We start from the raw sequence: 27330 nt of genomic DNA, 5'->3' as shown, positions 1-27330 counted from the left end.
GTCCAGAGTGAAGGGATATAATTATAAACAATGTTGATTTATTTGTTTATCTGCTAAGGAATTAGCCTGGTGACATGTTTCTGTAGATCTTCCAGGTGACATACTTAAACATCCACTGGTAAAACTTCATATTACTGTTGTGGTTTAATCCCAGCTGGCACCTATCCCCACACAGTTGCTCATTCACTCCCCTTCCATGGTGGGGTGGGGGAAAGAATCACAAGAGTATAAGTGAGAGAAGTTTTGTGTTGAGCTGAAGAATTTAATAGATAATAGATAAAGCAAAGACTCTGTATGCAAGCAAAGCAAAACAAGGAATTAATTCCCTGCTTCCCATGGGCAGGCAGGTGTTTAGCCACCTCCTGGATAGAAGGCCCCCGTCTATCACATGCAACAGTGACTTGGGAAGAGAAACATCATCATTCCAAACATCCTCTCCTCAGTATTTTAGTTATTACTACTTGACAATGACATTAATTGTTTCAATTAGACAGAAATATGCCTACTGTCCCTAGCAATACATTTAATTTCAGCTATTGATGTGGTTTGCATTGCAGCACTTGAAGGACAACCGATTGACTGTAGTGAGTTAGTGAGCAACTGAGTGCTGTAAAAGAATCCAAAATAGTATTTTACAGATGTCTAGATATTTGAATTACTGTATTAAGTACAGTTTGAGTTCTTGCATTAAAAGCCAATGCTGTTCCTCAAATAATTTCTTTTTGTGTTTGTTAACATGGAAGACTGAACTGTTTTCCATAATGTACAAGACTTCATAAAAGTGTCATATAAATCATAGTGCCACATAAAGTAAATTTCAGGAAAGTGGGGATACAACATTAGTAATGAGTAATTTGACTGTTATTTGAACTATGATGTGATCTTATGATTAAATAGCTTATCTAGCCTATAAATTTGACACATAAGTAGATGCAGCGAAAAAAATGCCTGCGACTTTAATTACAGAATTTCCTGTGTGAATGCTTAACTATGTATCCTTAATGTTTCAGGCATGCCTCATTTGTAGGTTCAGGAAGGGCTCTGCTGGCCTACTTATCCACTGGGATGTACATGCCAGCAATAATGCCTGACTGTACTTTCCAAGTGACTTAGGTAGAGGCAGAACCAAGGGAGTCAAACAAGTATCGTAGAAAATACAGATTTTTTTTTCTGCACTGTGAACAAAGTGCAGACAGATTCCATGGTTGGGTTTAGAGCCAGTTAGGGTTTTCCCTGTGACAAAAAACATCAATGGGAGAGTACTCCTGGCTCACAGGAGCAGGAGCTGTGGGCTTTGTCCAGTGCTTCAGACTGTTGTCTATTTCCACTTGCCTTAGAAAGCAGATGGCCACCCTCAGCTTCTGCACATGTGTATTCTGCTATTGGCCTAAAGTGTGAGACAGCTTTCTTAAGCATTAGAGTTTCAGAAGTTGCTCTGCCTGACTCAACTTAATTACTGGATTAGCCTAAGTTGCATTCTGTGAGAAATGTATCTTGAATTTTCTTGACAAAGGGAAATGAAATGAAATGACTTAGTGATAAGTGATAATGATAAGGCAGTCAGGAGGGAAGAGTCATCACTCTGGGTCCTGAGATACATTAGAAAGAGTAAATAGTAATGTGGAGAAGCATTTAAAATGCATACAGTGTTATACCAGCAATTAGCCATTAGCATTCATCAGGTTTCATCTATTGAGCAGAGGTCAAAGAATGTTGCTTACTAGTTTCTGGTTTATGACCAAAACTTTTGTCTGGACTATAGAATCTCTTCAAGAAAGATGTCTGGTTACCCTTAAAGAGCTTCAAATCATTAAGTATCCCTTCTGTATCTGGGTAAATTATTTCCATAGTTAATTGTCCTCTGTAGAAAAATACTTATATATATATATAATTATATGCTAGTGTCCATTTATTGGCATCAATTTTAGCCTCTTTGTAATCTGTTGTGTTTTGGTTTTTTTAACCACAATTTTTTTGTCTAATTATAATGCATTTTACTTCTAGTTTTTAGTCATTCACAAAGCTCATTGTCCTCATCTTTTTTTAGTATGCTTTTGAAAGGAATGACACCAGAAAAAATAACCATTCCAGCACTGATCTCTCTTGTTTCATGTACTACATTTATAAAGTGGAAATAGAGGGTGTTGTATTCACCTGCTTACACGTTCAAGATGGAAATACAATTTCTGCACATTGACAGGCTGGATTGAAACTGAACGGTTACTCACAGCTGCATGATATAACTGATAACTGAATGATATTTTGCCTTCAGTTTCTTATGTTATACTAAATGGACCCCAAACAATGAGTACTTTTGGGTATGATGATTCCTGAGTTAAAGCCATCAGTTAAACAGTTTTATAGATTGCATAAAATTGTAGTTTTCTCTTGAATACTTTGTATTCATAAGATTAGATTTATGGACTATAAATACATTTTCATATTAGTATGTTAAAAAATGGCAAATGGGGTACAAACTGACAGTGCTTAGCATTAGATTCTCCTGTGCTTATTTTCAAATTCTTCTAGCAATAATTCTCATTTTAAATCTCTCTTCTGTTAAAGATGAAGAATTCTTCCTAATGATTCAAAAAGCATTAGGCTCTCATACTATTTTTTTTTTGCCTTTTTACGGTTTCTGAGTCTCAGTAAAACACTTGTTTAATTCCTTGCTTTTTCATAAACCTTCTTCCAAGTCTAGCAAAAATAGCTTTAAGCCCTAATACATTGTGCCTCTTTAATAGTCCTCATGCAGCAGGCTTCAAATAATACATCTGGTTTTCCTCTTGCTTTGGTGCAAATATCTTGAACTTCACAGTTTCACATTTCTGCATGTCTCTAAATTTTAATGCATTCCAAAGTTTTGTAATGTAGAGATCTAGTATTTTCATGTATAAACAACATCATGTAATTGTCCCCCGATGAAATCCTGAAAGTTTCTTCATAATTTAATATTACTGTATTTTATCTATTTCTAGATACTAATTTTTACTTTTGCCCCATAATATTTATGATGCTGAGGGCTGCAAGTTTTTAGATGTGTGTCATTCAAAACAATGTCATTTTGCTGTGAAATAATGATCAGACACTAATTTGCACCACTTGTGAAACATTAACCTTAGCAACTTCTATAAGAATCAATTTCTCTCAGATTGCATCTAAAGACTGACCAGGCCATGCCATACAGAGCTGATGAATTTGTCCTCTAGAGTACTAAATTCTTGGTCTTTTCTTGGAAACTCACATTCCCCTTGCAGGTTCCCCACATCAGCTGTAAGAATCTGAAATAAAGACATGCAACTGAGAAACTGAATTCCACTATTAATAATAATAATAGTAGGAAAAGACAAAACTCATTTATCTGCCTTTTTCTAATTTCCTCTTATGATACGGGAGCTACCATCATAGATCAGTTTTAGGTGGCTTTAATCTGAACAGCTCTACTACCATTCTTTTTCCTGCAGAATTGGGAAAGGTAAGTTATCCACAAAATAATGAATAGTAGAGAAGAAACTTGGGTATGAAAAGTAATCTAGCCATTTTCTTTCCCTTTGAAATCAATTAAGGATCGAAGGGGTAAGTGACACTATTTTAACAGGATTACATCTGAAATGTTAGTGGATATCTTCTTCTGTTTTCCCATGGTATTTCTAGGCTTTTGTTGTAAAAAATGACATTCGGAAATTTACATTTCAGAAGCATCAAGGTGCAGGTTGTATCAGTGTGGTTTTTATTTACACCTGATTTGGCCAGCTCTATGCTGATATTCTTTTTTTATGCTTTATGTAGAAAGAAACCATATAAACAAAAATTGCACTGTAGACCAAAGATGCACTTTTAAGTAATTGGATGTTACATTAAAGTGTCCCTGGGTTTCTTTTGTAGTGATGCTTCTGCTTAGAATTGAGCCAATCTGTCTTCATATTTCCTCTTCTCTACCATTATAATTGATCTGGCAGTTTGCCACACTTAGACCCAGACAGTAATCACTTGGCATAGAGGATATTCTGCCTTCCTAATTTGACTGACAGAATAAATCCTGTTTTTAAACTGCTGTCATGTGGTTTTTATCAGTAAATAACACACATTTTACTATGGCATGGGTACATTGAGATAGACAGCTATGTCTTTTTAATGTGCTTACCCAGCAGCAGAGGAGGAGCCATGAAAAGCAATCATATTTTCATCAATTCTGCTGAAAAGAGTGCAAACCTTGAAAGTGATTCTTAGGAAAAAACCCTAAAGCTGGAAAACATCTGTTAAGTTTGCATTTAGAGGAAGCTCTGTGTGTGTGTGTGTGTGTTACCATCTAACAAACTGAGGGAAATGGGCTTTACAGCCCATGTATTATTAGTAGTAGTAAAGTAAACGTTGTGCTCTGTTCAAGTTGCACCCACCCATTTGTAATTTGCCTGGGGAAGGACAAAATATTTGGATGGCTTGTGTACTGTTTTCAATTTTGTTCAAAGAAATAATTATTTTGGTAATGAATAATATACTGTCAATAAACAACAAAGTCCCCACTGCCAACAACATTATGCTAAGTGGAGTCACTTAATGCACAAACATCTTCTAGAAGCTCACAGTGGACCTTGTCAGCATCGTTTGGGAATTAGTACTGCAAAAAATCAGACAAAGACAAAACAGTTGTTACAGGATTGCATCTGAAACCATCTTATCAGTATCCATTTTGTTTAAAACAAATATAAATAAGTCATTTCAGTAGCAGAAATTATGTTCCAGAAAACAGTGCATCACTAAATGCATACATTTTTTTTTTTACTGGATACAAAAGATTTGTGTTTGCTCAGAGTAAGATAGGAAACAAATCCCATCATTCAAGGAATTTTTTAAGAAGCCTCCTGAACTTATAGGAGTCAGAGAGAGCTACTGACTTTACTGGATTTTCATCATAATTCCTTAAAGCTAGTTTTCCATCAGAGCTATAGTTTTTGACTTAAAAGGCACATTTAAATTTAGCTTTAAATTTACCTTATATTTATCAAAGAAGACTGGGCTCAACAATTTTTAAAGAGAAGTTTCTTTATGTTGGAGACTGATCACTCTCTAACAGTTGTCCCTTCAGTACTCACTGGCCTGCTGGTACAGGGGTTCTGTTGGATGCATCCACTGTGGGGCGTGACCCATCTCAGAGGTATCCATGGCAGATTGCCATGGGAATTTTTAACACCTGAGCAGATAATATGATGTTCCTTCAGAAGAAAGAATTGCTATAAAAAGCTGGACTATGTGAAAGGGTAGATGGAGTGAAGTGAGCCACATTCACAGTGTCAGTATTGCTAAGAAATTGGGATGGTGCGTTAGATTTTTCTGGGAAGTGCAGCTTCTTTGTATACTAAAACTGAATAAACTTGAAAATATTACTTAGTACTGATTTGGAAAAATACTACCTTTTTTGAGTTTTGTGTCATTACATGGGATAGATACAATGATATGTTTGGTCAGGCAAATGTCAGAGCTCGACAGCCATATCATAAAGGCAGGCATTGCTTCCATAGCAGCAGTGAGTGCAGCTGGAAATTCATATGTTCTCTGTGAAACCTTTGCTTCCAACTCTTCTGCAATTAGTTTGTATGGTTGTTTTATATAACAAAAAAGAAATACAATGAAAGAACTAGCAATAAAAAATTACTCTTAATGTGCTTATATCTTATGTAAAGATGACTAAGTGCTCTACTTAGAGTATTGGTGCTAAGCATCTCCATAGTGTTTTTTTGTAGTATTGTCTGTAATTGGCAGCCATGGATAAAAACTTGATCTTTCCCAAAAGGAAAGGTGTTCACTAATTACTCTCTCGATCCACAATCATAATGCAGATATTTTCAGATTTACTCAGAAATTTCTGTAGCGATTTGAATGAAAGTATTAGTGTCTAGTTCTCATGTTTGTTTCTTTTTTCTTTTAAGGAAAAACAGTGAGTAAGAGAAATTGATTTGTTAATCAGTTCAAGGTTTGCCATCATTTATCAAATCCTTAATATGTAATCTAAAAAACTGTATTTCTCAAAGAAAATAGCATTCCAAAAGTTGCAAGGTTGCTTTTCAGACATTCAGCTCAGATGAGAGCTGAGAGCATCCTGATGTGAGGTTTTTCTTGAGTGCCTTCTGTGTAAATGATTGTATTTACTGTATTATGGGAGGAAAAAATTATGTTGCAGACATATTGTATGTCCTTCTTTGCCTGGAAGAAGCACATAATTTATAGTAAAAATTAAAAAAATATCTCGGAAGCTTTTTAGCAAGAGCTATTCCTCTTGTATCACATCAAATATGTTTTCCATTGTGAATTAATATAGCAGGTAATACTTTCTTAGAATTTTAGTCTGATGTCATAACCTGTAAAGGAAAACAAGCTACAAAAGGCATCTATGCATCTATTAAAAAAACCCCAAAACAACAAACAAGAAAACCAGCAAACAAAGAACACCCCACCAAGAAAGTACCACAAACAAAACAAAACAAAAACAAACAAACAAGAAAGATAGCAATGAACCAAAACCTAGAAATATAGCAAAGAAATGTACCCATTTTAAGGTGCTTTGTACAAAGAATCAAAGTCCTTTAATCAAAATCAGCTTTCAATATAAAACCTGAATAAAGGAAATATACTTTTTTTAGCAGGTTAAATCAAGTGGTTCAGTTTCTTATACTGAGAAAAAATTGACAGTCTAATTGAAAATTATAATTAAAAGTAATTGACAGTGGACACAAAAATGTTCTTTGATATTGATCACAGTGTTATTTAGGATATGAAACCTGAAGCACATTGACTTAACTGTATTAAAATGCTGGTTTTATATGCAGTATCACTGAATGAGCAGCATATTCTCAATACCAGAGGATCTTCCAAAATATCCCTCATAATGTTGGGTAGAAGCATGTCAATATATTTGATGCATTCTTTTGGCAGGAAAATGTTACTTAGCTTGAAAGTTTGGGAATTACTGTTGATCATGCAGTCTTCTTTCTTATTTGAAGTGAGACTAAGAAGAATCTGTCTAGAGTACATTTCCATCTCCCTCAACCCAAAAGAAAATGTCCTTTATCAGGAAGCTGATGTAATACTGCAAAATAAGTATATTATTTATATTCTAATTCTTAAAATAGCTAATATGCTATAAAATTTCAAGTAAAATTAAATACATATTCTTTTTATATAAAAAGAAAATGTATTTAATTTTACTTTAACTTTTTTCCCTAAAATCTGTTAGGTATGTTAAAAAAAGAAATCACAATTCTTCTTACTAAGCCCTTACTAAGGAAGTAAAATTTGTGCTTTTATAGAAACTGTACAGTTCCGAAAATATACAGAAATATGCATTCAGCAACTTTTTATTTTAAATAACTTCCCCCTTGATTTTTCCTATGATCCAGTAGGTTTTGAAGTTGTAGCTGTCAAAACTCTATGTAAACAAGTGGCTGTATCCCTTATCCTGATTGTCTGAACAGCTCCACAGATGGATTAAATATATGGGGGAAAAAAAAATATAATGGGTGTCTACAAGTGCCTGAAACACATGACTTCTCACATGACAAAAGCCACTTCTAAGAAGAGGGTGCCATATGTGATCTACAGTAAAGATTACGCATTTTCCCTGTTTTCACTCAAGCTTGCCTCTACATTCAAGCAGCTGAGCTGGTAGTTTCTTAGTTTAATACAGCTTGTCTGTGAAGCCTTTTTAAACAACCAGAGAAGCAGATGGGGAGACTTCTGTCATAAAAGTTGGTTCCATAATCCTGGTGCTTTGTGCCATCTGGACAGAGTGAAGGGAGGTGGGAGTGACCAGTTGTGCTGTATGTGTACCCTGTGCCATTAACTAAAGCCTTCCATTTTCAAAGGGCTGGACAGCTTATCACACACATGCCTCCCTCTCTCCCCCCCTGCCCCAGCACTGCTACTGACATAAAAATGGAGGGAAAAAGGGTTGAGGTGGAGTTGAAAGGGCAAGTGAGGAGGGAGTAGGTGAGGTGGCCCATGCAGCCACAGCTACAGCAGAGCTCAGGCAAGGCCAGCACACCTCTGAGGGCACATGGACAGTGGTGAAGCTCCTGCAGCTCTCACACAGGGCTCAGTCTGGTCCTTTTCTGGTACCTGCTGCTGGAAACACGCTTACATGGCCAAGGGCACTGTAATAGGAACAAAGACTTTTTAAGACAGGAAGATATATAGTATTCCTAGGATGCATATTTCCTTCTTTTCTGACAGATTTGGAGCTACCTGTACTTATTTTAGAATAGTACATCTTCACTGTGCTACTGCAGTGCTGTAGTGTTAATCCACTGTAATACTGATAGGGAATGTATCTCCAGGATTTAGGACATGGCCAATATGTCACTTAACAAAATATCAAGAATATTTCTGGATCTGTTTACTGTGAAATACTGACTTGATCCATCAGCTATTTCGCTAAACAGATATCTCTTGGAATATTGCATCTGTTTGAGATGTTAAGAATTCAGTAACTTTATATGGAAAAATTCAGAATATGTCTGAAAGTCAAGAATTTATGGTTGGTTTGAGGCAAAATAAAATTCCAAAGACAGAGCAATTACACCTTCAAAATTCTGAGTAGAATATGTCTTCCTTTATTTTTAGATAGATCAAGGTTTGCAAATTTATGTTTAGATTTGATTTTTTAAAAATATTTTTGTATTTAATTTCTTGACTATGTGTTTTACTCTATTAGAGGACATAATGTTTTGGTGACTTATCACAGTTATCAAATAAAAGAACTACATGTCCCAAATTCAGCAGGATGTGTCAAGTGAGCAAGTTTTTACACAAGCTACTGCAGCCTATGGAGCTGGTTGTGGAATTCAACATTTAAAGCCAGAACTGCCAAAACCAGAAGGCTGACAATAGCAAATATTAGAGAGCCAGGTTGTAACTGGCTGTGAAAGGCAAGAAGTGCCAGCTAGGGCCTAGTTTTATGTATCCTTGCATGCCCAGTATCTCACTATTGGCAGGCATATTTAAACCAGGAGAATATTTGCCAGCTTCAGCATTGTACAGCATCGATAATCCTGACACCTTTTTTGACTGTAAGGCTCATTTCTTTGTGTCTCAAAGAACAAATGAACTCCATTCAGTTCTCCTGCAATATTTAAAGTAGCAGTTAAATATAGATAAGTGTATACAATCATTCACTAGGTGTTCATCTTAGCCAAGGAAACAGTGGTGTGGCTGAGGGTGCAGCTCCTGCCTTGTGACAATGCTCAGTGTCTGATAGAGTGCCACGGCTGGCAGTTTTGATAGCAGACTAGATATAGGATGAATGAAAACTTCAGATGTGTTTTCTTTGATCTTGTCCCTTTTCTCTCATCTTATGATAGCATTTCTCACCCTGATGTAAATAATCTTGATGTAGAACTCAGTTCTTCCATTTGTAGCATCTCCATTTTTTTAATGTATCTTATGTATACCCTTTGTTTTAGCAGGTGAACTAGGAAAATAATGTATTATTAATGTACTTTGGAGAGTTAAAATTGTTTTTAGTAATTCTGTGTCACAGTAATTCTGGTGTCACAAATAATTGTTAAACTCAAGTCTTTCAAAACAAATGATAAGTGCTTTCATTTCACTATGTCAAATAATTGTTAAACTCAAGTCTTTCAAAACAAATGATAAGTGCTTTCATTTCACTATGTCACACTTCTTTGTAGCCAACAGCCACACCTTCATTGTGCTTGGAAAGCTGGACCAGAGATTTTAGTTTATCAGTGGATGATGTAATATTCTCTTAATTGCTACATCATGATTTTCTGTAGGTGTATCTCTAGGGGGGGGTTTTCTCCCCTTCTGTCACCTCTTTTGTTTTAATTACTGACCAGTCTCTCCGAGTTCTAGAAAGGGAGTATGTTATTTTTCCCCTTTGGTTCTCATTTGAATGTATTTATGTGCAGAGAGCACTATATGTATTTCTATTGCACATGAATATGAATCTTTTTATGAATATTGGAATAAAAAACTCATCAGCTGGATGCACTATCAGCAGGTTTCGATTACCAGGACTCTTTTTTTTCCCCCAAAGGAAATTCAGACAGGATGATTGCTCATCACATAAGTATTATCAGCTGCAAAGTAAGAATCAAGAGATCATGAATCATAAAAAACAGGCTGAAAGAGACTTCAACATGTCATCTAATTTCCTTTCCCCTGCTCTGTCTCTCTTCAGTTAACTCTACAAATGTGTTTCTTCACTGATGTTTCTTTGATCTCTCAATTGAGATTCTACAATCACCTAAGATTATCTGTTCCAGCAGAGCTCCTCTGCCCTTGCCATTTCCATTTCTTTTCCCTAATGTCTACCTGAGTCTTCTTGCAATTAAGCTCCTTTACACCTTGTTTTATACCCAATGGATATGGACAACTCATTAGTCCTATCTCTTTGCAACAGCCTTTCACAAACTGCCAAACTCTCTGCTGGGCTTTCCAGGAGTGAGGCTCAAGGGCCGTGCTCTCTCTGCACTTTCAGCTGTGAAGCGTGTCCTCTCTGAGAGGCAAGGAAAAGGATTTCTCAGAGACAGGGTTTCTCAGTCTTGTTTGCTGGTACAGACACCTAATCCTTTTCCTGCTGAAAAAAAGGAACAATCTGCTAGCATTTAACTTTTCCAGTTTTCCTGGTCAGGAGCTCGCTGGCTCAGTTAGTTTACCTACAGTTGCTTTCACTTCCCACAAAATATATTGCTTAAATTGTTGGTTGAAAAATTAAGATGCTGACTGAGTTGCTGGGTAGTCCAGATTTAGTTCTGTTCTTTTCTTCTCATCTTTGAGATGGGCTACTCCTTGGGAGCTCTAGAAAATGCTTTTTGTAACTGTTTTTCTTCCCAAACATTTTTAGATCTCATGAACTGGCGTATATTCCCTGCCTGTGTCTCCTGAAAATCCCAATCTAATTAATATTCTCTGTGTACATCTTGTCAGGGAGCAGCAGGAGCAGAAGCTGTGGCCTCACTGGCAAGGGAAGGGTGACAGCAACCAGCTGAACCAGCACACCACATCACCAGAGAAATCCACAGCGACCAGGAGAGTTCAGGGTCAAACCAGGAATATCCATCACTGGATCAGAGGTGGAGCGCAGAAGCACAACTTACGCAGGGACTGGGGCTGTGAGGCTCAGCTTAAAAGCATCTTCAGAAGTGTGGAACCTCTACTGAGGCTCCTTAGCCTAGCTGCTCAGAGGAGTCTCTGCTCCTGAAGCAATTTCTGGAATTTTTGTGAGGTTCTCCAAGGCAGAGCCTTCTGAAACCCTGCTCTCTTACCAGATGTCTGGCCATGAGAATGGAGGGCCCCACTGCAGGATGTGTGAGCACACTCTGGCCCCAGACACATCTGTCATACTCTCACAGTTTGGTGTTCAGCACAGAATGCAGCACTTTGCATTCAAATAGGTCGAAAGCCTAAAGAGGTCATAATGGCTATGGTTTATAGTATTTGATTTTTTATAGTTTGTGTCTTTTTTCAGAGAGAGTTGACTTCCAGACTGAATGACGTATCTAGAATTTCTTCCATCTCAAATTAGATGAAGTTTTAAAATCTACTAGTTTCTGCAGCTTTAAAATCTACTAGTTTCTGCCTAGACTCTATAAGGGAGGAAGGAGGGATAAGATCTTTCACTCATGGATACTGTATGAACACCTAGTTTCTCTGCCTAGTATATGATGGAAGTCATCATGTCTAACTTGCATCATGGAACTTCAAGGATTGTCTTTCACAGAGTGGCATTTCCCTCTCTGAGTCTTTAATATTAGCCAGGATGGAGATTGGTTTTTAGAATCCTAATTTCTTCTTGCTTCCATAATGGAACAACTTAACACCTAAGACTGCTGGAAAAATTTGTACATCTGTACAAATCTGAGACCAAAATGTTGCCATATTTGGATCTGTAGAAACTGCTTTTATAGAAAGTGTAGGATGGGGTCAGAAAAGATTGAAAGGAACTCTGTTCTTTGACTATCCACAACTTAGTGAGCTCTGGCAGCTGTTGTGTCTTAAGCATAAATATTCATGCAGCTACATGAGAGACTATGAGCTTTGGTAGTAGTCCTGCATGATGCAAAACAGTTTAATGCTGATAATATTAATGTGTTTCTCAAAGCCTGAAACATGGGAGGTTTTATGGGTTGATGTGTGAACTCTCAAAGTAGTACTTTAGGAAATGAATCTGTCCTGAGGATGGTTATGTGAGCCTCATGAGGGAGCACTTAGCAATATGGTAGTGCATTACAGACATTTACTCATTTTTAGCCTCTTGAAATGGGTTGGAATTTTGATTTAAATACTTTTCCCCCAACTTCTTAGAAAATGTTGAAAGATTAAAGAAAAGGAACTGCACAGGAAAGATTTTATAGCCCTTGTAATTTTTTGGGGGGAGGACAAAGGGTTTTTTATAGCCCTTTTAGCTTTGTGAAGGGGGTGGAGTGAGGCATTGTGGATTTTTATATCATATGTGCTATTTTTTCCTGTATTTTTTAAACCCCAATTATTATAAGAAGGTATTTAAAACTCAATTTTTTTCTTCCTCTTTCCAAATTTAAGAGATCAAATTCCAGGTATAGAACTTGTCCCATTAGGTACATTATTCTCAATACAGTTTGTAGGAATTCTAATTATATTAGTGGCACACAGATATGGTAAAAAACATAGATAATTGCAGATTGAATATTCTGGTTATTTATTTTCAATTCTGTATAGTTCACAAACAATGAATTCACACTTGACACACACTGCCTGTAATCAATACCTGTCCTAAAAAACATATATTCAGAGAACAGGAATATAGGGAAAATAGTGCTTGAGATCAGGAAGGTGTATTCTTACTTACATAAAATTCTTTGCAATGTTTCCTCTATGAGTAGCAACTTTGAAGGCTGATTTAAGTAAAGTGATCAGCATGGCCCAGATGAAATTTTCCTGAACACCATCTGTGTAGCTAAGCAAAGCTAGCAGTGACCCTGGCTGTTCCCTAGGCAGTATTTTCTGCAAAAAGCATTGTTGCTGGGCACAGAAAATGATTTATTTCTAACTTCAGGCGTACAGGCTAGAGAGGATTGTTTTTTCACCTTCAGAAAACTTCCCACAATACCTCTCCCCATTTCTCTGTGATCTACCACTGTGTAGATAGTGATGCATTACACCATCTGGCCCTGATGCTCACGTCCATTTCAGAAGTGAGTTATGATTTAGTAAGAAAGGCAGGCACTCAGCTTTCTTAGAACAGATTATGTTTGCTTTCATAGGAATTTAGAGCAAAATGGAACAGCCTCATGGCAAGGGACAGCGGTATATTTTTTTTCCCAAATGGATAGGGATCGAAGAGATTTATTGATTTATTAGCAAGATTTAATTAACTGGCAATCAGTGAACTACACGTACAGAATTAAAGTCAGCAACACAACAGATAAACCACAACATGAGACACCTAGAGACTGTAAACACATTCTTAGAATTTGCTGAACACCATTTTTTTCTCTTTCCCAGGAGGTTCTTGTCTCACCACACACAAATGTCTCACACAGCTGGATGCATCCTGCCCATGGGCACACGCAGGGTGGGTTACAAGCACCCCCTTTCCTGTGTGGGCAATTCCCATATTTACACCTTCCCCAAACACCTCCCCCCGCCTGCACTGCTCCACACCATCCACTGACCAGCATGCTGCTGGGGGACCAGTGTGTTGTACCTGTGCTGTCCCCTCCCTCGCTGTAGGGCAGGGAGGGGCAGCCTTTGGCAGGTGGGGTTGCAGTGCCAGTGGGGCAGCTTCTGGCAATATCAAACCCTGTGTGGCAGCTCCTGGTCTCCACCCAGGCAGAGATTTTTGCCGCTTTTAAAATACTTCCTTTCAAACTCACTTGTATTCTCTTGTAAGCCTTGCCACTATTTAATCCAGCTGGTGGTCACATTAAGGACAATGTGACCACCAGCTGATTAAATGACTCCTAATTTCTTCATTAGCAGACCATGACTCTTAATTTCTTCATTATCATGTTTGGGGCAAACATCCTATCAGCAGAGGCAGTTTTGGAAAATCTGTTCACGCACCCTATGTACACACAAATTCTTCTCACATCCTTTGCTGTTATCAGGTCATGTTAACATGAGCAGACTTCTCAGATTCCCCCATGCCTTTTCCTAAAAATATTGGTGCAAAATTGCATGTTATTTTACAGAAATAAATCTGGGGGAAAAAAAATCATACAGTGGCCAAATAATGATTATATAAATACAGGACTAGAAAATATGGATTTAGAGACATATGATATCATTCCCAGATTTTAAGATGGGCCTCCTGGCTACAGAATATAACACCTCCTACAATGGGTTTGTTAATTAATACCTACTTGTGGCTTTTAAGTACATTTATAACTAAATACTTCTTCGGCCTGATAGATGCTTTGTGTAATGAGCTTTTGGATTTTGGTCTTTTTGAATGCTGAAGGTGGAGTTTCTCCCTCCAGGATGTCCTTGTAGCCATGAGAATATACTCAATAGTTAGTTCATTGTGAGAGAATGTCCTGTGATTAATGACAACCTAGCAAAATCATGAGGCTGCAGCAATGTAAGCATTCAAAGAAACAGATTTTCTAAGTATATTTTTCTTTGCTCTTTCCTTAATCCAGCCTAGTTACTGGCTACATCTTTCAGGAATCCAAGCAGTACAATTTGCTGATGAGTAATGAATGGATGAAGTACTCTATTTCTCTAAATGTTCCTATTTCAGGCTTCAGGTCTCACTGTGCTGTCTTGTCAGGGCTAAGTGACCACATGTATCACCACACTGCTGAAAGATTCCATGTTTCCTATTAATGAACACTTTGGACAAAAAACCTAAAAGATGGGAAAATCCAAGCCTACCTAATGATCAGGCTCTCTCCTGTGACTCCTGTATGTTTGCCCAATAAGTTAAAATGGTAGGGCATAGTTAATTCAGTCTGTCACTTGAAATAAAGGATAGGAACCTATGGAGTTTTTGCATTAGAGCATTTCAGTGTATTATGTGGAAGTAAAAGTTAATATTTGTGGAGGAATGGCTACGTGACAGGGGCCACGTTCTGGACCAAGAATCAGGGAGGATGCAGCTAATCTGGGTCCCTGCACCTGCAAAACACTGTGTCCTTGAGCGTAGCCTGTGGTACAATAACAAGCAGTGAGAGAGACATGAGAAAAGAAAGATGTAACCCCTAAGGTATGAGGAAGAGCTGGTATTGTAGTATAGCCAATAGATTGCTTAGCTTGCAGAATATGTATGAGCTTATTACTTGTTGTGCATAAAAGCCTGATGCTCTCTTCAATAAACGAAGCTTGCTAAACACTCATATTGAGCGTCCAAGTTTCCCTCACCGCAACAAATATTGAAATTTCTCCTTAGGCATTCTTCTTAGTAACAACGTAATTGAGATCACAAAGGACATTTAGAGCTGTTACTGGTCTCTAACCAACCCGTCATGGTAATGAACATAATTATTGAGGCTGTTTTTTTAACCTGAAGCAAACTATGGCTATTGAGCTTTGTTTCAGATTATTATTCTGCATTAGCAGCATGTACAGTGCTACATTGGCCGGGGTAAGGAAAGAAAATTTCAGATCCTGGGACCTTTCATATGTTTATTATTGTTTTTGTATTATTTCTTAAATTTGCAGTTAGGATATTAGGCTTGGATGCTGTACTCTTTGTTTTGCTTAGAAAGAAATGTTTTTTTCCACATGAGACCCTCTCACGTGCAGATTCTTGGATTATCAGTTTTCCTTTTTTATGTTTTGTTGACTTTAGAACTCTGTGGCAGAGACTATTTCCTTTTCAATTTATGCAGTGTGTCATGTCATGGGAATCCAGTTCTAACTGAAGGCATCAAGGGAAAGTACCATTCTTGTAGGGTTATGTAATTTATGACCTACTATTTTCCCATCTGAAAATGGTAAGGTTTGAGATAAGCAAAATTAATACAAATTGTTTGCTTAATAAGGACAAGAGAAATACATTTCCAAGGGTATCATACCTTCATGACCATGGATGTGAAAAATGAATGATAGATGTAAGGTAGGCTGTTTTTATTGCCTGCTTAATACCTCCAACATAAAACTGTAATTGAGCATAAAAACATAAATTCTCCTAGCACAAAACATTTCTTATTAAGAGAAACTTGTCAGTATGATGATACAAGCAATAACCTTGGATTACAAGAATGTGGGCTGGAAATCTTTATAAGTAATCTCACAAAAGTCTTCCCTTATTGACTTATACTTTAAGAATCAATTACTTCAGATTTTCATTGGATTGAGAAAATGCTTGAAAAAGCCAGAATAAAATGTATATAAAATACTGATATCCTTATTTCTGCTTTCTCAAAACTTTAATCATGCAATTTTAGCTCAGGAGTGACTCCTGTGATTTGCTGGCTCTTGTTGTTGTTGGTGGTTTTTTTTGGGGTTGTTTTGTTTTGTTTTGTACATAGCACTCATGTATCCAAGTGCAGCTGAAAATAAGCCAAAAAAGAAAAAGGCTCAGCCCCATAGCAGATTGACATCTGAAATTCTCCGTTTGTAAATACAATGGTCTTTACTGTGTCTGCAATAGGCCTTGTAATTTACAATTTAGGACACTAACACACACACACACATTTAAAAGTAAATATCTGGTGTCCTCTTCATATATATTCATCTCTCATTTTTCTGTATGAAAGCAGAGCCAGTTCAGTGTTTTTCTTTCTATCCTGCATTACAGAGAGATAAAGGGAATAATATGCAGAGTCTATTTGTTGAAGAAAGATGGTCTCTCTCTCTCTCCTGATGCTTCAAGTCCTACATAATGACAGTCCAATAAGTCCTACATAACATAGCAAGAGTAGAGATCCTCTGTTTTTTGGCGCCTATTTTTCTGTTACAATAAATGTGATTATGTTTTTACTACCTGCTCACTGAAAGAGAAAACAGAAATTGCTTTTCAAAAAATAGCAAAAGCTCTACCAATTACAGAGTAAAATCATAAAAGAACATTTTCGACTTCCAAATTATTACTGAAGCATTTCAATTAATCTGTGATTTCATGAAATCTGAATCTTCAAGTACCTAAATTTATAGCTGGGTTTGAATTGAAAGTGTCCCTTAGTGTAATGGAAGTCATTACTCAGAAAGTATGTAATGAAATTAAAATCAAAGAAGGATAGCAGCACTTTTAATTGGAAAGATTCAGTTTGTGTTGAAGACAATACATTTTGACATTTAATCTTTTTTGTGGAGTTTAGCTGGTTGAAAATATTTTATCCTAAATGTATATCTCATTAATGTAAGCTAATAAGAAAAAAAATATAGCCTTATCATTTAAACATGATGAAAGATATTTCTACATTGTCTTTTGAGCTGTAGACAGTAAGATATAAAAAAAGTGCGTGTCCTTTTCTTTTGCTAAAAGCATATTTTCTAAAATTATTTCAGTATGGTTAAATCCTCTGTCTTTGAATATTTTGGGCAATAAAGAGTCTTCATCAATACTGTCTCTCAAATTCACTTAATCCCTTTCGGGGGAGAGAATAAAGGAAAACGAAGATAGTGCAGAAGGTAAGCTCACTCCTGAAGAGTTGCAGCTGTGTTAATCACCAAAGATTAGGAGCAGGCCTGCCCTTAACAGGCCACAGCTGTGTCCAATAAGGATGGGTGCTATAAAAGAGTGGGTTAGAAGGGAGGTGGAGTTTGTTGGCTGTGCTGTGAAGAAGAAGGAGTCAGTGCTGTGAGGAGATGCCCATGAGAAATAACCAAGAAGGTATGGAACTTTTGCAATAAGATGACAACAAATCTCTTCTAAATTAACCATGTTCCAGTATAAGGAAGCTCAGCTCCAAACCAGTTGACTCTTTAGGTTCTCTGTATGCCAAATTTTCACTAACACTGGGTGTTTTTGTTGGTCTTTAGATAAGCATATAAATGCTTATTATGAAGAAGGCTATCATTTTGTGTGTCTTGCATGTATAAAAAATGCAAAATAGCAGCAGCTGATTTCATTACCAGGGATTCGACTGCAAGTAGCAGGACTGAATGAAGATAAATAGTCATTTCTTTCTTAGTGTCATGTGGAAATAATTTGGTAGGTCAGTGGATACAGTAATCTACATATGTAGTATCGGTTTTCCAAACATCACTTTCCCCATTTTGTACTCTAAACACGTGGCACATTTAATTTGAAAAATAATGCTTGAACCTTGCTTAAGAAATTACATTGTAAAGCAACTCATAGAAAATAGGTATCTTCCTGTAAGAAGAATTTCCCTCTTGTGTAAAACAGTGTAAGTTTTATATGTGAAAATAGAAAACTATATATAAATTTTCAATCAACTTAGTCATAGAACAAATATCAGGGCTTTTTTTGCCCCTTTTGCTTGTTTAACCTGACATTGTCTGTAAACAAATAAACAGGGTACTGTGGGAAAATCCTGCAAGCCACTTAAAAAAATCATTGTATGAGTCAATTTCAAATCAAAGCAAAACCTCTGCAATCTAGGAAATTTTCTTCCAGTTCTAATCCCTGGTATTTTTTATTCTGTGATTTGATAGGTTTTTTGTGAAGTTACACTTAGGCAGTTACCTCTACTTTTTAATCTGACTTTTCTGACTTCCAGTCATGTAGCTGTGGCCATTGTGTTCCAGTGTGTTCCATGTTGCAGATATTTGGCTCATCTCAATACACAGAATTCATTAGTGTGAGGATATCAATAGTTTAATTCCCCATCCAGCAATTCGGTACAAGTAGCAATTTAAATCTAGAAAGGAGAAAGAATTCTGTTACCTTGCAGGTAAAGACTTGTAATAGGTTGTGAATGAATAATTAGACTGCACGTTCTTCTGGATAACAACGGTTCTTTACATTTGTGTTTTTTAATGTCAAATGCAAGTCCTAATTCATGCAACAAAATTAATGGAGTTCAACTAAAATCTTCTTAAACCTTGTGTCTATTAAAGCCAATGGTCATTTTCCTGCAGGTAGTAGTGATGACAAGAATGAATCCTCACTTATAAGCAGACACTTGTTTAAGAAAGAATCTATTATAAATGTTAATTGTTTTCTCAAAATAGAAATATGTCTAATGAAAGAGAAACAGTCAAAGTGAAGAGAAACAAAAATCTGACTGGGCAGGTGGTCAGAAAGATGGTAGTACCAAAGTTTCTCAAAGTTTTACAGCATCATTTATTTCATTTTTTTAAATAGAAATAAACTTTACAAAACCAGTTAAAAGAAAAATCTGACCTATATTTTTCCACTGGTGTATCACTAAATGTTTATATTATAAGCTGAAAATAGTTTGCTAAGTAGTCAGAATTTAAGAGCAACTTAGATTAAACATTTTCATGCTCATTTGTGCAATGCCTCTGGTATTTTAGCAGTATGAAAAGATTTCTTGGCTTCAAACCATTGGATCAGGGTGATTTTGACATCCTTAATCTCTCTTTAAGAGCATTAGGGGTTTTTTATTAAAAATCTGAGTGGTAAAAGGTAGAAGGAAGTAATTTTCTAGAAATAGCGCTTTTTAAAAAGTTATGTCAGCAAACACTGCAGATAAAAGAAAATACTGAATTCTAAGCTAATGGTTCCAAAGATAGTACAGACATACAGGATTTGCAAGGTCTAAGGATATGATTTTGAAGACAATGTATAGCCTTGAGCTGACTAGTCTGCATCCTCGCATATGTGCAAGGATTTTAGCCTCAAGCTAAGAATCTTCATTTCAAGGAAAGATAATTCCAGGAGAAATAGTCTTTAGGGGTCTGCAGCATGTTAACTCACAGCCAAAACCACTATCCACTCATTAGTAGTGTTGCCTACTCCTGGGGCTAGAGTACTGCTACAGGGGTGGGAATTGTTCTTCAGTTGTGTGACTTTCTAGGCCAGTGACTCGCATGTTAGTGAGTTAATTATTGATGCACATTTCATTGAACAGCAAGAGTTAAAGGTGCATTCAGTTCCATCATAAAGCTATACACTAGAGTATTGTTTAGTGATGATAAGAGATAAAACCACAGTGTGTAAAACCTTTAAAAGTTGACATTTTTCTTGTTTCCTTTTACTCTATACATCCTTTTTTTCAGTATCCATGAATTAGTTCTCTATCTCTTTCCCATTTGGTCGGTTATCTCCTTGAGCACCTGTCTGATTTTCTGCTTTCCCATTCTAACTACATCCAGTTCAGTCCAGCATTTACTCTTTCCATCTTCCTGATCTAAATACAAGGCTGGAATCTCAAAATGTTCTTCACAATTTCTCAGAACCTCCAAGTAATTTTCCTTGCCTTCCATCTGGTTTGGATTTTGTTGATCATATTAACCCATGTTAGCTTTAAGACACTCACATCCCTTTATTTCTCCTACCATCTCTCATTTCTGTTTTTGGTCATACAAGAGTCCCTGAGGGCCTCATTCTTCCATTTGTGTTTTTGATGATCATATGCATGCCTAATTTCAAATTCCCACTTTCTACTGTGCCATCTTTCCATGCTCTGCTTTTGTATGTTCTCAAATTGCTCTGGTTTTAGGCGACTTCTGAACTTCTTTTTTTTTTTTTCCACTTTCACTGTGACTAAAATTTAGGCTACTTCAAGTCATAGGCTACAAAGGCAGTATTATGAAAATCAGAGTTGATTATTCTGCATCACACCAGGGTTAATCTATACCAGAACTTTATCGCCAATGGTAACTTGTAGTAGATAATAAGGAAAAGATGATAGTAAGAAAAGAGCCAAATGATCGTTTTTCCAATTTCCTCTCCCTAAATACAGCAAGCCCATATTTAGTTCCATAAGATACAAGGTAGCCCTGGATCTTTGATTTTTTTTTTCTTACCGTGGGAAAAGTTAGAGTCAGTTTAATTTCTCCCTCCCTTTTATTATCAATAGATAATAAAACTCTGAGTATTCTATCACAATTTTCAGTGACTTTTCTTGTTTTATGTTATGAAATGGAGGGGTAAAAGTTCAACTGCTCAAATTATGAAAGAATGCTATAATGATACAGTAAAAAACTGAAGTTTTTTTGTTTTGTTCTAGTCTTTATACCTTTCTTTTTTTTTTTTAAATCTTACTTTTAATTTGTGATAATCACATATCCTCTAAACAGAGAGAGACATAGCTCTCCCAGGATTTTCCTGGGAAGCTGTGAGAAAGCTCAGAGAAAGAATTAAAGCAATTATTATCTCAATCTCTGCACCTAGCAGGCAATCTCTGTTTGTCAAAGATGTTTACAAGAAGGAGTTGTCCCTTCTTGACCAATAGGTGAGAGAAGATTCCTAAAGGCCTGTCACATCTTAGGTCCACCATTGTTTCTATAAGAACTGTGTATTTCTAATAACAAAGTGCCTTTTCATGTCTTCTAATGATGAAGTCTCTTTATCATCTTTGCCTGTCCCCAATACCCTGTTGGTGATAATTAGTGACCCTGGCAGTGATATTAATTTGCATTTTAAACTGCAATTAATTTGATGATTCCAGTGAACTACATAGAATCTTTATCCTCAGGCATAGAAGGCATGTAGAGCCCACTGTTCGCATTTATTCCTATGTTTGTCAGTCTGTTACAGGCTTTAGTATCATAGTATCAAAAAAATCTGTCAATATTATGATTTTGGTATATTGTTTAGTTTTATATCAGAGAGATTTTGTTATATATTATTGTCTCTCTATCTTTCAGTTGTTTCCCTGCTCATTTATGACTGTCATGAGCAACAGAGGGTCCAGCATGAACTGCTGCTGAATTTTACTAGTAATCTTCTGTGTTACAAAAACCTATTGCTCATTTGTGTCCTTTCCCTCTTGTTTTTAAATCAGTCAATAATCCATGCAGGAGCATTACTCTTTATTATGGATTTAGTTTCTTTAAGTATCTTTTAAGGGACATAGTGCAAAGTTTTTTAATCCAAATGCACGTTTTTGTCCAGATTGCATTTTTTTCTTATGGTCATCCTTTCCATAAGTGAAGAAATTATCATTATCTTTTTAATAATTCCCTTCCACCAAAACTCTATAGGTGCTTATTCATTGTACCAGGAGACCTTTAATTTCCTTGTGTTCTTCTCTTCCCTCATATTCTGCCACTGTACAAACATTTGGCTTGAGCCTGACTTAAATTGTGTCATGCATCTAATAGTTGGTAGGCTTACAGTTATATATTTAAGTTTTTTCAGAAGCCTTGGAGAAGAGCTGCTGGTTATGGTTATGTCTTAGTATTTTCTCACTCATATTTTCCCTTTGATAAGGTTCCTTTATTTCTTTTTTTGCCAAGATAGAGCTACTTAAGCTCCTGAACACAGGCTACAAATTACCCTAAGATCTGAGCTTTTCTCTGTAATAGCTGAGTCATTCCTGAGAGATGCTGTTATGCTTTTATCATTCAATAACTGTACAGACTTTATAGCAGTTTTCTTGCCTAAAATGTGATGAAAAAAAATTTTTACTGATTTTTTTTCTCTTTGGCAAGTTATTTCTCAAAATCCTGTTGGGCTGCATTTGTAGCCCAAATATATATAACTTAAGAGGGCACATCCTTTAATGTTTCCATCATATGAACAGCCCTTCATCTTTTATTTAATTTAAATAGCCTTTTATTTTGCCATGTAACTTTCTTGACTCCCTAATGTATGATTAAAGTTTTCATGAGAGCTGGCTTATATTTACTCTGAGCTTGAGTCTTTGAACACGTAGCTCACTGATATGAGTGCTTCACTCTTTTAGATCCACTTCTTAATTTCCTTTAATTTTCCCTTCCTGTATTTCTTTGGACTTATTATGTTTATTATTTAACAGTAAAGAGGTTTCATTGTTTAATTTTAGAGTGTTAAGATCACAGTTTGTGTTACAGCTAGGAGGGATCCTTTACACTCAGGAATAGAGAAGGTCATTAAAGGTATCTGAAAATTTAGTGAATTCTTAAGAATTCACTTCAATAAGAAGAATTTAGAAATTTGTCTTACATCTCAATGACTTTTTAAATAAATTCAGTCACTGTTGCTATGTTAATTCAAAAGACAGATACAGTATCTGTATCTATATTGCCAATGTATATTCCTCCTTTTTAGCCAGTAACTTTCAACCTGTAGAAATTCTGTGGTGCATGTTCATTCAATTAACTTTATTAGTCTCAAGATTTTCTAGAGCATTCATTAACAATTTTTCACAGGCTCTTGTTGCAGTCTATTTTAATCTAAGTTATTCCCATGTTCATAAATCTCCTTCTGACCACCTTTGAGTTGTGCCAGACATGCCTGTTTGGTTAATATTGTCAATTAGAGCCAAGCATTCTATTTTATTTACATATCTGTTTGGTATCTAAGTAGAAATACATTCATTTTTGATCTTGCTCTTCTCAGATGTTTTGATTGGTATTTCAACTGAACTTTAGTTGGTGTGATTGCTATTTAAGGCCTGAATATTATTAGCCGTTCTGCCTTTTCTTTTCTTGAAGATGCTTTATTGCTCTATTCCCTGGAAGACCTGTTATCCCAAACTTGGCTCTTCAGTACCATTTTTTGTTCCCCTTTGATTATATTACTTACCCCTCTTGTGATATACTTGCCAATGACTCAGCTTCCTGTTTGGTTCACCTGAAGTCCATCTTTTCCATATGAGCTTCTAGAAGTCCTCCAGTTCATCTCAGAAAATGCTACCATCTCTTTGAGAACAACTTTTCCCTCTGTCCTATTTCTGCTGTTTCATTGCTTTCATCTCTAGCAGTCAAGTCACAGGCGTTATATACCCACTTATACATTGAGTAGCCTTTTTCTATTGTTTGAGATTCCAGCTTCCCAGGGGGCTACTAGCTGCAGGATGTTGTGAAGCAATCATTGAAGGGCAAGGTCCCACTGGTTGGTTTGCTCCCCTTTTCAGCTAATTGCACTTCTTCTTTAAGGTGTTCTCTTGTGTCATCAAGATGGAGTCTGTGAGGGAGCTGCAGTGTGATTTTGGGAGCTTTTTGGCAGACTGAAGTAGAGCTCATTCTTTCTCCAAGACGGTTGCTTTCTCAAATAGTTTTCATTTTATGAGAGAACTTTCTATATGATTGCAAGGGCATAATATAATATTTTTTAGCAAGAAAATCATGGGGAAAAAAATACACTGCATTCACCAGAAACGTAGTATTTCTAGCAAAGAAAAAAGATGGGCAACAACAAAGCTACTGAAATACTCAAATAACCTTGCCCATATAAGAAAGTGCAGGCTCATAACCACTAGAAGCACAAAGAATATTTGGACTCTTGCTTTAGATTTGGCCATTTAACATCTCTTTGACTTGGTGTTTATATATCTATTAATTTGAAGCCTTTACATCAAAGTTAGGCCTTTATAAACATGAAATAAGGTCTTCTTAGAAGCATTTGTTAAGGAACTTCAGAGGAAGAAGGAATATTTTGGAGGGAAGGGCAGAGGAGTGCAAAGGAGGAATTTATTTTAATTGTGCATAGAGACAGATTACTTCTTTCCAGTTAGAACCTTGCTAATTTGTTTTCAGTAAACATCACCACTGGTTTAGTAATGATTGATTTATATTTATTTAACACACTTCAGCTAAATAATTCCCAAAAGATTTAATAAATTTGCCAAGAGATAGAACTAATTGTAGCTAGTTTCAGAAAAAAAGTATTAGCCATCACTGAATTTTAGTTATCCATTAGGTGAGCATGTCACAAAATTCAATTGGATAAGCCATCTCATTTTGTAATGTTCTCAGTTCTCACAGCTTCTTTTTTTTTTTTTTTTTCCAATAAAATTATGGTACTGGGGCACAGAAGTTTCGTTTTCACACCGAGTTCAAGTAGACTTTCTAAAGGATCATTTATAATCATATAATTTGTTCAATGTTTCTGTTCTTTCTCTGCTACATGAAGTTGGCATTTATGCTGTAAAGAAATCATTGTCGTTTTGTGGGAGTAAAGACTGCTGATAGCTAAGGGCTATACATAAATAGCAGACTATGCTGGAATGAAAGAAGAAGGGATATTACTATAAAAAATGTAACTCTGCATGTTAAATTTGTTGTTGGAATACTGACTAGAACATCCATCTCATAGTAAAATGCTTACATTAACATTGGAGGTCTTTTCCTGGGAAAGGCTGTAGAAAGATCAGCAAGTGTCATCATCTTCTTTTATTTAAGCTTACTAGAGGATTATCTTTCTACTGAACTACATGCTTTGTAAATGTCTTATACCTTTTATTGAATGTTAAGAAAGTAGCATCAGATTCATTTAGTTGTTTTTTAGGCTGTGGACAATATCTCACTAAGTAGCCTGGGGATAGAGACTGATAACAAATATATGCAGCAGATTCATGTCCACAAGGGTTATCATATGTAAATGGATTCATTTAGGGAAGTGCCATTAACCCATACATTGTGGTTTATACATTAGGGCATTAAGCTGAGTGAGACCTTCTTGCAGAGCTCACGAGTAATTGCTGTAAAGTGTCACATAATCCGGAGATGCTTTGTATGAATAATCTTTAATGTTTTCTTCAAGCATTGCTTCCCAGTATGGAGGATGTACAACATATACCTGTGGCCAGACTTAATGGATAAATAGGCATGAATCAGGTGTGGGAATAGCATGCAGTGTTTCAGGAAATGCTTACTAAGGGTAGGATTGACCTAAGATCAGTTTTTCAAATTGAAAAAATGAGTTATTTTTGACAGAGCCATTTATCCTACCAGTTTATCTCCACTGACTATAGCCTGTTGATTGCTGTGTCTGTGATAGTTTATATATAGTCTCAAATACTCTCCTGGAGAAACAATTAGGGTTTTGCATGGCTAAAACTAATCAACTACTTAGGACCTCATCAGCTGTCACTTTTGCCAATAACCTTTCTAGTGCTAATACAATTTACTGGAATGTGTACTATCCCTTTTAGGTGGTCCAAGGCCATCAAAACAGATTGATCATTGTCAACTTCCATGTCACTTTGAAGTCTGTAGTTTTTATTGCAGATCTGAGGAAGAGCCTTCAAGCCCATCTCTTTTTATCTCTTTATAACAGCCTTTAGGCATCTCTTCTCCTTAAAACTATGTCACAATCACATATTTGGACTAAGTACAGCATCACTGCTGTTATGGGGCCAACCAGTTCATCTGGGTTCCTTCTACACTTAGGGGGATGGATGCTTTGCTGATCTGAAAGAGAATCCTGAGAAAACTAATTTCGATTCGATGTTTCACTTTTAAATAGGTAAAGTGATAAAAATCCAGTAACAAAATACAATATGTTTTAGTAGTAAAATTAATTTTTACACTATTTAAGGACAGCAATTTTCCAGACAATATGAGCATGTGTGTTGATTTTTAGAGCGCTCAAAAAATGTCTGTTAAGTTAGAAGCTCATCTCAGTTTAACTGTGGTGTCGCTCCACTAATTCAAACTCATAAAATATGCAGTGTTTACCTGCAAGAGTAACTGCATATAAAAATTTACATCAGCTGCATCCTGTATGGACACACTACTCACCTTAAAATACATATTATATCTCTGGTCAGATGTTAATTATGCATTTTCCTTTTTTTCTTGTATACATTATTCATACAAAAAAACTTTAAAGCTTTGTTTTTGGGTAAATTTATATTGTCACATGGATCATGATTTTTCAAACCTGTGTTATTTGCTGCATAGACCTGCTAGACTGCTCCACTGAATAAATAGAAGTCTTGGCAAAGTAAACAATTTTGCCAATATATGTTATTTACATAATCCTTTTCACAGAAGTATGAACAGTATTTCCAAGATCTGTTTGTGAATAGTGTTAATTAGAAAGGCGATTTATCTTCTAATGGACCCTAAAAGTGATTATGGTCGCCACAGTTGCACATTCTCTGTTTACAGATTGGGGCTTAAGAGATTTTTGGGAGTGTTGCTTTTGTCATTCTAGGTGTAGTGCTTAAAGTCCATGTGTTTTGAGTACTTACAGTCCTTGCATGTTGTTTCTTAGGATCATAAATCATGTTTCCCACACTGTAAAGATCTGTATTACATTAGCTTCAATATCAAAGAAATTTTGATTTACATATGTTGTGAAAATGAAAGCAGTGCTCCCCATTCTCCTTATTTTTCTTCAAGTTTTTTCTGTGAAAATGTGAATGTTAAATCTCAGGCTTCTGGAAAAGAGTTATATCTACCAAAATGCAGATTTATGTACTTCAGCTGCTGATTAATGAAGCCATGATATCTGTGACTAAAGTCAGATTCTTTGATATGATAATTTTGATGAAACAGTATTTATGTAAGCTTTTGGGCGTATTCTTCTTTGTCATGCAGTCCTTGTTCTGTCTCACACCATATTGATGAAAGTTGGTG

The 27330-nt window shown here is 36.1% G+C and overlaps 1 protein-coding gene across 1 annotated transcript in view; it reads left to right on the top strand.

The window, feature by feature from the left end:
* PRKN (parkin RBR E3 ubiquitin protein ligase) overlaps nt 1–27330 on the top strand; it is a 673569-nt gene that overhangs the window by 76901 nt on the left and 569338 nt on the right. The window lies entirely within an intron of this gene.

This window comes from Molothrus ater, chromosome 3, assembly GCF_012460135.2.
Source record: "Molothrus ater isolate BHLD 08-10-18 breed brown headed cowbird chromosome 3, BPBGC_Mater_1.1, whole genome shotgun sequence".
In the NCBI taxonomy this organism is placed as follows: Eukaryota; Metazoa; Chordata; class Aves; order Passeriformes; family Icteridae; genus Molothrus; species Molothrus ater.
The sequence above is the reverse complement of the archived record's forward strand: the minus strand, read 5'-3'. Positions and strand labels throughout refer to the sequence as shown.